We start from the raw sequence: 11963 nt of genomic DNA, 5'->3' as shown, positions 1-11963 counted from the left end.
ATTCCAAGTTTGCTGCTTCCCAAAAAGTGGAGATTTGTAGAACGGACAGAACTTCAACCTATTCAACATAGATCTTAAACTGACCAGACAATAGTATAATATTTTTTATTTACGTCCTTATAATTGTATTGCCACAAAAAACAGATTTGGAATATCAAAGAAAGCAGGTTCTTATGCTACATAATTGTTTCCTCTACTTATAGTTAACCTCTCTATTTTGTCGTCTCTAACAGCCAAGATGAGTGCTCTACTCTTACGGCTCATGCTGAACTGGTGATGTTTATTTCTTCACCTCGTTTGACGCCACATGTTCCCCCTGGTGAGTCTTGACACCATGTTTATACAATTAAGACCGTCCTCTGGTTGCTTGAACACATTTGATTTATTGCAAATTTTGGTACACTATTTTGATAGGAGTGTTCTTTGCTTACCGTTCACACTTACTAGGTGTTTTTCAGAACGTTTGTTAGAGCATAGTTCATGTATCTGGTACCTTAGCATTGTTAGCTTTTAAACTTGTTTTATGTCCATCACCCAGACATCATCTTATGTTCTTCTCAATTTGTGTGCGCAAAAGTTGCAATTCCATGTTCTAGGCTTAGCTCAACCAGATAACATGTAGGGAGTTCAATTTTATTTGTTAATATAATGGTGGAATCATATATCTCTAAGGTGCAGTCATTAGTCAAGTGTCAGTAACTTGCTGGTAGTTCTATTATGTCATGAACTAAAATGTTAAGGAGATTTCTTCCGTTTTATGAATTAACGATGTGGCCAACTGTTGTGAAGTCTCAAAAATGAGAAATGGTTGTCCATCGGTTGGTTTCTTGATTTTCTGCTTGGTTTTGTGAAATACATTTTGATTAGGGTTAAGGTTGGCCTTTGGTCTCAGGTTGCCGCGTCGTCCTCGTCTTCGGCTTGCAAGGGACTGGATCTGGTGTGATTGATTCTTCCTCTCGCAAGGTGGGTACATCCTCTATTTCGATTTCTTCCACGAGTTTTGGTTTGCTGACTGAGAAATTTCAAGCAGAAAATGCACATATTGTACTTCTCTTGACTATTGTTTCTTCCTCCATTTTACCTTTCTGGGTATGTCCATTTTTCATTAGATACTTTTCTGCAGCGCATATGCGACAAATTCACAAATTTATAATTTTGACGTACTGCTGAAGGTAGAGGGACAAAAATTGAAGATCCAAATGAGCGACTCAAATTCAGGATTTGAGTTACCAATGTAGTGTCTACGACTGGCTGATGGTTCAAGAGTTCGAAGAAAGTCAAGCAGAAGGGAATACTACACATGCCCACGCTGCTATATGCCAAGGTATCACTTCAGCGGTGTTATTAGTTGCCATTCTGTCCTGATACAAACATGAGCCTAGAGTAGAGGAAGCACAACCCCAGCAAGAACATTCCTGTCTCAACATATTGGAGCCCCACTTTTGCGGATTTTGCTAGAAGTTAAAACAGTTGCTACTGTCACAACATACTAGATGCAACTTAGTATGCTGCCCTATGTCCCTCTTAGTTTCAGCACCACAAGAGCAGTATTGAGATGATTGGAAGTTTCCTTCTCTTCACATCTATATTTTGTTACAGGTTAAAAGGTCTGAAAATCTAGGTATGCTAGCATTGACAATCTTGCAGCTCTTTTGAATTAGTCCTAAATCATAACAGAAAGCTTTCTGTCATGATAATATATATTTCCGGATACATACTAGAGGCTACATATTGGGCAATACTAGAGGATACATACTAGAGGCTACATATTCCGACTTGCCAAGCCTTAAAGCCAAGTTTTTGTTCATCGATTTACCTACAAAATATTAAGAGTTATAATAGATTCTCTGATCTAAACGAGTTAATGCAATGTTGCTGGCAGGTGCTAGAGGCCACATATTGGGCAGGAGTTGTGGTGTGCAAGTGCTAGAGGCTACATATTGCTGGAAGGTGCTCAATTCACATTAGGACAGCCCACCCCCAAGAAGAAATTAAAACAGAGGTGAGACCTAAACTTCATGCCGATAAAGTTAATAGCTTCACATATACACGGTCCTTCACTCTCACTGATAATGCACCTTCACTTCCTTTTACCTGCCTATGTAATCACAAATATGAGAAACCTATTGCCTTATTGAACTTTGAAGATCCACGTTCCGAGGTACATAATTGACTATATTGGCAAGTTACATCTTTTTTGTGGGCAGGCAAGTTACGTCTTAATTCTACTGTTTTGTCCAACCTTGCATTTTTTAAATCAATGGAGAAGACCAGTTCTCTCCAAGTGCGCATAGTCCTCTTTCCTGTAACCATATGAACTACTAAAGCCAATCTGTTGTTGGACTGGGTCACATACATTTTGTGCACCGCGCTTCCATACTCATGTCATATTTTGGCAAGGGCTATTCTCACTAACATATTCTGTCGTACCAACTGTCATCTTATGTAAACATGCTGTCAACCTATGAAATCTACTCCCTCTGTCCCATAATATAAGATGTTATACCAACCAATATATGAGTACATTGGTTGTAATAACATTGGACATTGCTTTGTTGAACATCTTTCTGAGTTTCACTTATGCAAAACAATGACATATTCTTTCTTGTGTCATATGGTGGTCTTTTTTGTATTTCAGTGGAACTGGACTGTGATATTAAAGATCATGCCACTGTTATGTTTTAGGAGCAAGTTGTTACTAATGTTGGATTATCAAATACCATTTTAAACTGGAGTTCACAAAAAAAGTCAAAACATATAGCGATGTAGCACATGATTTTACAAGTTAATTATCAGCACATATACATTCATTGTTCTTCACGGATTTCTTGATGCTAAAACCGCCTGATACATGGAAGTATACACCTCTGCTTACTAATAGGATCTATTTGAGTATGTACTCTAGCCTGGTTAGATATATCTTATGCATGTTCTTACCTTTGTTTCCTTAGTGTACAACCTTATACTTGGTGTCTTTTGAACTTAAAATGTATTACATAACAACGGGTGAAAGAGCTGGTGTACATAATCATCGGAGAGTCGGGATAAAACTGAAAAAATGGAACTCTTGAGCTTTGTCACATTTTAGTAGGAAAAGTTGATATGCAGGTTGTCAAGAGCTTCTTTTTTGTCCATCAGATAGTTTATATAGCTTTGTCACCGAAGGTAAGTTTCGGATAGGGGATGCTGCTTGTGAAAATTATATACAACTACGAGTCCCTAGGTAAGTTCCGCATAGGGGATGTTGCTTGTGAAAATTATATACAACTATGAGTCCCTTTCTCTTTCCTGATATTTACAATTCCTTTTCAATTGGCCGTCACCGACACTGGCTGAAATATTTAGTTCTGTTGTCGCGCACCTAATACTTGCACACTATTTGTTTATCTATTTAGTTGGTCCTCACTGAAAATATATATATTGTCCGCGATGGATGTCGAATTTGGTGTGGAATAGTTAATGAGAATCTGGAGAGTGCCTAATGTTACATCAACCTTTATTTCGTCCCAGATACACTATTAGTGTTGATCAGCTACAAAGAACACTAAATAATATATGGGGATTAGAATGTAGGTACATGGAATGCAATCCAGCAGAGGAACTCAACAAATGAATAGACTCATAGAAAGCTACCAGTTCACCTCACACTTGATCTATTAGCTTTTTTTATTTTTCAGTAGTAGCATGTATGCCATGTAGATGAGTTATTCATAAAACTTACTGGTTCTCTAGAGGAAACATCTACTTTATCAAAAGACATCAAAGCTAATTTTCTAGGATGATATGATGATACCTTATATAGAATCCAGTTTACTCGCTCTTCATAGAAGTGCTTTTTAAGTGGTAGAAGTGTGCAGAACATTTTTACTCCCTTTTCTCCATTAACTGTTCAATGGATGAATAATTATCTTTCTGCTTTAGGAATACTAGCTTGATTAATTAGTGTCTCTGTGCGATCGAAAAATTTGTAAGTCCTGAAAGTGAATCCTGACCGATGTACCCCTGCTTACCTTTCTATGCACAGATTATTCACTTTGTGAAGATCAATAACAATGAGGAGCAGGTGCCGGCAGCTGAGGCGTGTTTGTCTGGTACACACGAGCCAATTTCTCCTGTTAGGGTGGACGACATGTATGACTTTACGTCTTTACCCCGCATGTCGGTCCTTGGTTTGCTTGATTTTTAATGAGCGATGTGAGATTGATAGCGGGTCACATGTTTATCAATGTTATTTTGGCATCATCAAATTACTTACCTGCCAGTTCTTCTGTCGCAACTCTCTATCTTTTTGTTTATACATTTAGAAATCTTGTCTTAGGTTACAACAACTATTAAAGTAGTTGTATCTTGGCCTCTTGCACTTTACCCGCGTTCAGTCTTCTCATGTTTGATTTTTATGCTTCTATTTTTTTGGCTGACGAGAGCTTTCATGGCTGCTTATGTCATGTGAGTAAGCCCATGCCAAATGTTAAAAAGTAAATAGGAATTGAGCTACAAATTCTTAGAGGAAATCAGATAGCTCCATTTGGAAGGAAAACTGAAAAACACAACTTCCAGTTGGCTTTGATAGAATAGCAGCAGATCCAACCATGGCTAGCCAGAATAGGTTCTTCTTCGTCAATTGGGCTAGAGAGACGATCGTGATTGGTCAATATGGTAGCATACAAAATATGTCACAATGTCAACCGACTGTAGATTTGATGGTCCAGTTTCACAGGCAATTGACATTTGTATCAATTATCCTGTGTATACATTATGCTATATGACCATGGAAGGTATGCCTACAAAATACAGAGCAGTTTGGTCTACAAAGCATTTTACAAATATATTTGACGGTCCATATGTGTGTTTTCCTTTGAACCTGCAAAAGAATTGTAAAATAATGAGTAGTTCTGGAAAAATACCAGAGGCCCAACTAAGCACAGTAGAAAGCCCGCATCTCACTTTACCATTATATAATTCATTTTGGTACCATCTGACCTAATGTTTTTCATTTCCTTCTGCTCCAAACCAGGCAAGCAGCCGCGATGACGGACAGGCCGCTCTCGCACCACCAGACTCCCTTCAGGGTAGTTACCCGCGGGCACGTACTTTTGCCGTTTATTTTTACTTGTGATTCCGCTCGTTGTGAACGTGGCTCGATTCATGTTGTGGCCCAGTTATTATTTTTGTTTTGTTTCGATGGATCGTCTTGGCTTGCTTTTGGCCTGAAGTTGTTGCCTTGCTTTTGGCACACCTGATTCCACTACCTTTTGTTGTTGCTTGGACCAGTTTCTATGTAATGAACATATTTATATCAATGTTGTGCTTCTGTTATAATCTTGCTATATTACACTGGTGATTTTCGGTGATTACTCTGATTTCTACTTGCCCCAGTGAGTATTTACACGGTCATACTCATGTTGTATAATTCCTTTGGCTAAATTGTATAATTCTGACAGGTTCATACATCATGTTAAGGAGTATTAAGTTATAGCACGCTTACTTAGGTTCTTTGGCATGTTATTCATAGGGTTATCAAGTAGGTCCTAATAGGGTTACTCACAGTATTAAGTTAGGGATTGAACTTGTGGCGGTCCAATATCATGCTATTGTGTATATTTGCAATGCTTTGGTCACTGTATTATCGTTACTGGATTGGATATGACTTTTACCCGGCAGCGGTGCTGCCGGGTGCGGCAAGCCGCACTTCCTATCTAGTTGATATTACGTCGGCTCTTCGTGAGTAGCTAGCGGGGCAATGGCCATGTTTGGCTTCACGAGTTATAGTTAGTTTTGGTTAGTTTGGACTCAACTAACCCAAAAATATCTAAATGGAAGGGTTAGTTTGGGTTGCATGCATCTAACTCATCTAAAAAATCTAACTCACCCAAGAAGTGCTTATTTGGATTAGTTTTTCTTGGGATCACTAAAAAAATACCTTTTTTCTCACACTCTCCCCGCAGCATACCCCCTCGTCTCCCCGCGTCACGCCCGTCCGCCGGTAAACAGTCGCGCCTCCTTGTGCAGCCCGTCCCCGTCAGCCTCGGCCAATGCGACTCCTTGCACAGGGAGGACGGATTCGGTCGGCGGGCTGCGCGAGAGGCCAGCGGGGCCTCTTGCCGAGCGCGTCTCCGTCTGCCTCAGCCATGGCTCGCTCTGCCAAATCCGACAGAAAATAGGGTCTGAAGTAGCTAAATAATTGAGAAAAAGCATTTATTGTCAATCTAACCCTGCCATCCAAACACCTCTTTGGTTAGAGTTAATTCAGAGTTGGTTCAGGATTAGAATCTAGTTCTGACCTCTAACTGAGTTAGAGTATCCAAACAGGGCCATTAATGTTTGCACGGCACGCACGGACGTACTTCTCCACTGGCTTTCTTTCGGGTGGTGGTGGCCAAGCTAGTGAACTTACCGTACTTTAGTTAGGTCTTGCGTTTGCGCGTGATAACTTTGAGTTTGTTTAATTACCAAGTGTTCGACGCTCTGCTTTGGTACTTGTTCGCTCTCTCGCCCTGGTGAAAAGCGATCCATGCATCAAGCTCGACCGCCACGATAAAAAGCGGGAGGCGACGTCGCACGACCGATCAACTTGGTGTCCCGGCAGTAACTCTTTTCTGGTCTTTTCTAATCCGAGTCATCCTAGTACTTCACCTACAAGAAACCACACCATCGATCCGCTCGCCTGATTGGCTATTAGAGCAGCTAGCTAGCAAATCCATCCATGAACTTGCGTGCGTGATCACCTTCGCCGGCGGCCATAATATGAAAGACAGCACATGATGACGAATCGATAAGCTAGCGCATGCATGCATGCATGCATGCAGAAGCTGCAGGTGCCGTGCGAGCAAAGCAGCAATCCCGTTCCATGCAGTAATCCGCAAGGCCGGTAGAAGAAATGGAGCAGGCGGCAGTCCGTTCCGTGCGTCAGCAAAATCTGGAATGCATGGCACCGGAGGTTTGCGCTCGTGCGCGCTGCCCGCGGCGGAGCACGGCTCTCGTCCCATCCGACGCATTTTAGGGGAAAGAGCGTGTGTATTGTAGTATTTTTATTGTTTTTGTGTGTGCATGAAGTGTTTTGTTTGGGCCAAGCCCAAATAATGAAAATAAAATGTTATCTCTAAAAGTATTCAACATCCTAAAATCCCTTTGCATTTATTATCTTTTGCAAATTCTAAAAAACTTTTGGATTAGTTATTAAACTTTTAAATTGTATACAACAATTTCACCGTCTGTATATCCTACTCAGAACACATCCACCACTTCTCTTTCACCCGGTGATAGTGATAAGTGAAAGGAGGCGCCATCGAAGGATATGACTATGACTTCCTCCTCAACTCTATACTACATGGTCCAAACACCATCATTCTTTTTTTAGTGCGGACACAGAGCGTGTGGTTTTTTATAAGAGAAAGACTGTTTCTAATTGCTTTTAATTTAGAAAAATATGAACATTTTAAAATATGTTCACCATTTTTATATTAAATATTTCCAAAAAATGTACCTGTTTTTTAATGTTTGCATTAAAAAAGATTCTAAAAAATAATAAATCAAAATTTTACTAAAAATATTGTGTTAAAATGTGAATCTTAAAAAAATTCCATTTTTATAAAAATGATCAAAAAACGAAAATGTTACTTTTTAAAAGTTAAATATTCATGTTCTCTCGAAAGGTAAAAAGACAATTGGCAAACTATTCCATGCACAACTACTCTTTCATCACATGACAGATATTGTTAAGGTGGCTTCTTCAAATCCACACTTCATACTATGAAAAGAGATAATTAGAACTGAATATAAGAAATGTTGTGCAATGGCACGCAAAATACAGATTTTGCTATCTTTTGGCCTGTTGCAACGCACGGGCATTTGTACTAGTATAATAGTAAATGCGACCACCGATACGGGAACTTCACATAAATATAGGTTGGTTAGCTGATAACATAAAATCACACCATAAAAGGCCCACTAAATCATAAATAAAATTTAAACACGCTCTATCATCTCCCGTACCCCGTGAAACTAAATATTTCATCAGTTCCAAAACATAAGGGTTATTAGTTTTGCAGGAAGTCAAATTTCTTTAACTTTGATTAAGTTTAGAGCAAAAATATCGACATCCACAATATTAAACGAAAAATATGGAAATTCATTTCATGATGAATTCAAAAATACTGATATGATATTATGGATTTTGATATATTTCTCTATAAATTTGATCAAACTTAAAAGGTTTGACTTTTCAAAAAGTAATACACCTTATATCTTAAAACATAATGTTTTTTTAAGAAACACAACAACACCAACAGGGCAGCAAAGCGCACCCAGCCCATCCTGACGACGAATCGATAAGCTAGAGCATGCATGCAGAAGCTAGCAAAGCAGCAATTCCGTTCCATGCAGTAATCTGCAAGGCCGGTAGAAGAAATGGAGCAGGCGGCAGTTCATTCAGCGCGTGAGCAAAATCTGGAATGCATGGCACCAGAGGTCTGCGCTTGTGCGCGCTGCCCGGCGGAGCACGGCTCCCGTCCCATCCGTCCCGTTCCGTCTCGTCTCGACTGAACTAGCTAGCTGATTGAACAAACCGTGTCGATCCGGCCACAAATGAAGCTACAACGAGCTAGCGATGGGACTCCCGTGTCGCCGTCGCGGATCTTCAGCCAAGAATGTTACCGACCGGTCGGGTCATCACGCCCTTAGAATCACCGGGACAAAAATGTGTTCATATGCTAGGCTGCCTCACAGCCTCACAGGCACGGCTGACACGACCATTTACCACGGCGTATCTGGACACAAAACTACGTGCACTTCCGGTTCCCTGCCGCGAAAACCAGTCACCACGCACGCGCCCTCCTTCCTTCCAAAGGGTACGTACCACAGCTCGACCAGTCGAGCGCGGTTGCTCTGGTGCATACAGTACGTAGAAAGGCGTTGCGTGGCCGCGAACGATCGAGAAGCAATGTCGGTGGAATCATGGTCGATGATGCCATGATGAACAGGGGTGTGGTGTAGGAGGTACGTATTCGATCGGAGGTACGTGCTCTATAGCTATCCATCTATCCCGGCCGCTTGGCGCTGAGAGCGACGGAGCCAGGGGGGCACGCAACGAACGTCGCCCTGCCCCATCCGAAGCCACCATCATCGATCCGTATCGGTATCAGCATCATGATCGTTCGATCGTCACCGGCAAATATTCCTTCCAAAAGCCTCGTCAATGGACTGCATTGGTGGCAGTCACTGTTTTCGCGCTGGTTCCGCGGACGGGACGGGATGCCGATCGTATACACGCACGCAGCGCTGGCTGGGATGCAATGTAAACACACACATGGTGCACTCCAAGTTTGGGCCATGCAAACACACGCCTGGTGCATGCACAGAGGAAAAGCCGAAGGGAGGGAAGGAGAGGCTCCGGAGGGCCGGGCGGCAGGGCCCCGGTCCGGGCGAATCGGCCGCCAAATCTCCCGGAAAGAGAAAGCCAAGCCCAGCCGCGTCTGGAAAAGGCCTACACTTGCGATATGCCCATATGCCGTGATGAGGGACACCGCGGCAGTGGCGGGCAGCGGGATGATGCCTCGCCTTTCTCTTTCTCTTTCCCGTCGTGGTACGGAGGAGAGATGAGAGATCTTTCGGTCGAGCTACAGACGCTTTGCTCGCACGCTCACCGGCCTGACAGACATGCCATGGAAGCTTCTACGGCTGGCTGGCGCGTGTGTTTCTTCTTTCTTTTTCATGGGCTGCGTGCGTGCGTACGTGGCTGGCTCGGTTCGAACCGGCGTCTGCGCCTCTGTCTCTGCATGCAGCCTGAGAACTGAGAAGAGATCGATGGCCGCGAGAGACAGAGAAAGTGATACGTGATTTTTCCCTCCTAAAAATGAGTGATGCCGTGGTTTTGTTTTTCTACGAGAAAGCAGAATATGGTTCGTGACTCTAAAATGAAAACGTTATTTGTCCGCGAACGCGTTCGGACGGGACAATAAACAACCACATGGGAGCCGGTCATCCAACGCTACTTGTAAACGTCCGCCCGCAATGCAAAAATATTCAGATGAAGTTCATGCAAACACGACATAATTCATTTTGAATTTGGACATAATTTGCATAAAATAGGCGATATTTCCTTCATTTAACTAAAACCTTAATAAATAAAACTAAACGAGCTTGTAGTGGACGAGGCCTCGTACGTGTGGCTGACGACACCTCCATCGCCGAGATCGTAGCAGTTGAAGTGGTCCCTCCAGCAGCGGAAGGGCATGACAACCCTGCCCGCCCACCGCCTGACACTCACGGGAAATCCGTTTGCGCTTTCTCCTGCGCCGTGCGCCACCTCGCCCAACACCAACCCTAGCCGGCATGCCCTAGCCTTGCCCTTGCTAGCGGCGGCAGAGCTGTCGCGGAGCAATGACTCCTTGCCGATCTTGGTGAGCTCCCCGTCGAGGCGGCGTAGTCGATGCGCGGCCGTCTCCACAATGGTGATCAATCGGTCACGAGACCAGGTCTCCATGATGTCGGGGTCCGTGAGAACCCATGTTGGCACCACATCTAATTTTGCGAACACCGAGCGACGCACCATGTTGCGCCGCTCTCGCCGCGCCACCTGCCTGGCCGCTCTCTCCTCTGTCGTGATGATGCTCCGCGATGTCAAAGAGCCACCACATGCATCCGAGGTAGTAGAGGAGGCACTTGTAGGCCTTCGCGATCGTCGGCATCACCTCTTCCTTCACGGGCTTACAGCGCTAGTAGCGGCGCAACGACTACACAGGCTGGTTGATGCGGCCATATCTGAAGGAAATATACTCTAGAGGCAATAATAAAGTTATTATTTATTTCCTTATATCATGATAAATGTTTATTATTCATGCTAGAATTGTATTAACCGAAAACATAATACATGTGTGAATACATAGACAAACAGATTGTCACTAGTATGCCTCTACTTGACTAGCTCATTGATCAAAGATGGTTATGTTTTCTAACCATGGACATGAGTTGTCATTTGATTAACGGGGTCACATCATTAGGAGAATAATGTGATTAACTTGACCCATTCCGTTAGCTTAGCACTTGATCGTTTAGTTTGTTGCTATTGCTTTCTTCATGACTTATACATGTTCCTATGACTATGAGATTATGCAACTCCCGTTTACCGGAGGAACACTTTGTGTGCTACGAAACGTCACAACGTAACTAGGTGATTATAAAGGTGCTCTACAGGTGTCTCCAAAGGTACGTGTTGGGTTGGCGTCTTTCAAGATTAGGATTTGTCACTCCGATTGTCGGAGAGGTATCTCTGGGCCCTCTCGGTAATGCACATCACTTAAGCCTTGCAAGCATTACAACTAATGAGTTAGTTGCAGGATGATGTATTACGAAACGAGTAAAGAGACTTGCCGGTAACGAGATTGAACTAGGGTATTGAGATACCGACGATCGAATCTCGGGCAAGTAACATACCGATGACAAAGGGAACAACGTATGTTGTTGTGTGGTTTGACCGATAAAGATCTTCGTAGAATATGTGGGAGCCAATATGAGCATCCAGGTTCCGCTATTGGTTATAGACCGGAGACGTGTCTCGGTCATGTCTACATAGTTCTCGAACCCGTAGGGTCCGCACGCTTAACGTTACGATGACGGTTATATTATGAGTTTATATGTTTTGATGTACTGAAGGTTGTTCGGAGTCCCGGATGTGATCAAGGACATGACGAGGAGTCTCGAAATGGTCGAGACATGAAGATTGATATATTAGAAGCCTATGTTTGGATGTCGGAAGTGTTCCTAGTGAAATTGGGATTTTACCGGAGTACTGGGAGGTTACCGGAACCCCCCGGGAGCTTAATGGGCCTATATGGGCCTTAGTGGAAATAGAGGGAAGCAAGGGGAGTGTGGGGCGCGCCCCCCAAGGCCCAAACCGAATTGGTTTAGGGCAAGAGGGCCGGCCCCCTCTTTCCTTCTTCTCCTCTCTCTTTCCTTCTCCCGAATCC

At 43.1% G+C, this 11963-nt stretch overlaps 1 long non-coding RNA gene across 2 annotated transcripts; it reads left to right on the top strand.

The window, feature by feature from the left end:
* The first annotated feature begins 281 nt into the window (after positions 1-281).
* On the top strand, positions 282-5521 carry LOC125514812. 2 transcript variants are annotated; one of them, XR_007286630.1, is made up of 6 exons: positions 282-319; positions 893-963; positions 1173-1324; positions 1883-2002; positions 4025-4131; positions 5015-5521. It is a non-coding gene; the product is annotated as an uncharacterized LOC125514812 (long non-coding RNA). The 2 variants fall into 2 exon arrangements; XR_007286629.1 differs by lacking the exon at positions 5015-5521 and having other exon boundaries at positions 283-319; positions 4025-4803.
* Positions 5522-11963: the final 6442 nt, after the last annotated feature.

Source organism: Triticum urartu, chromosome 6 (genome assembly GCF_003073215.2).
Source record: "Triticum urartu cultivar G1812 chromosome 6, Tu2.1, whole genome shotgun sequence".
NCBI classification, from domain to species: Eukaryota; Viridiplantae; Streptophyta; class Magnoliopsida; order Poales; family Poaceae; genus Triticum; species Triticum urartu.
Note: the sequence above shows the minus strand (reverse complement) of the source record. Positions and strands in the feature narration are given on the sequence as shown.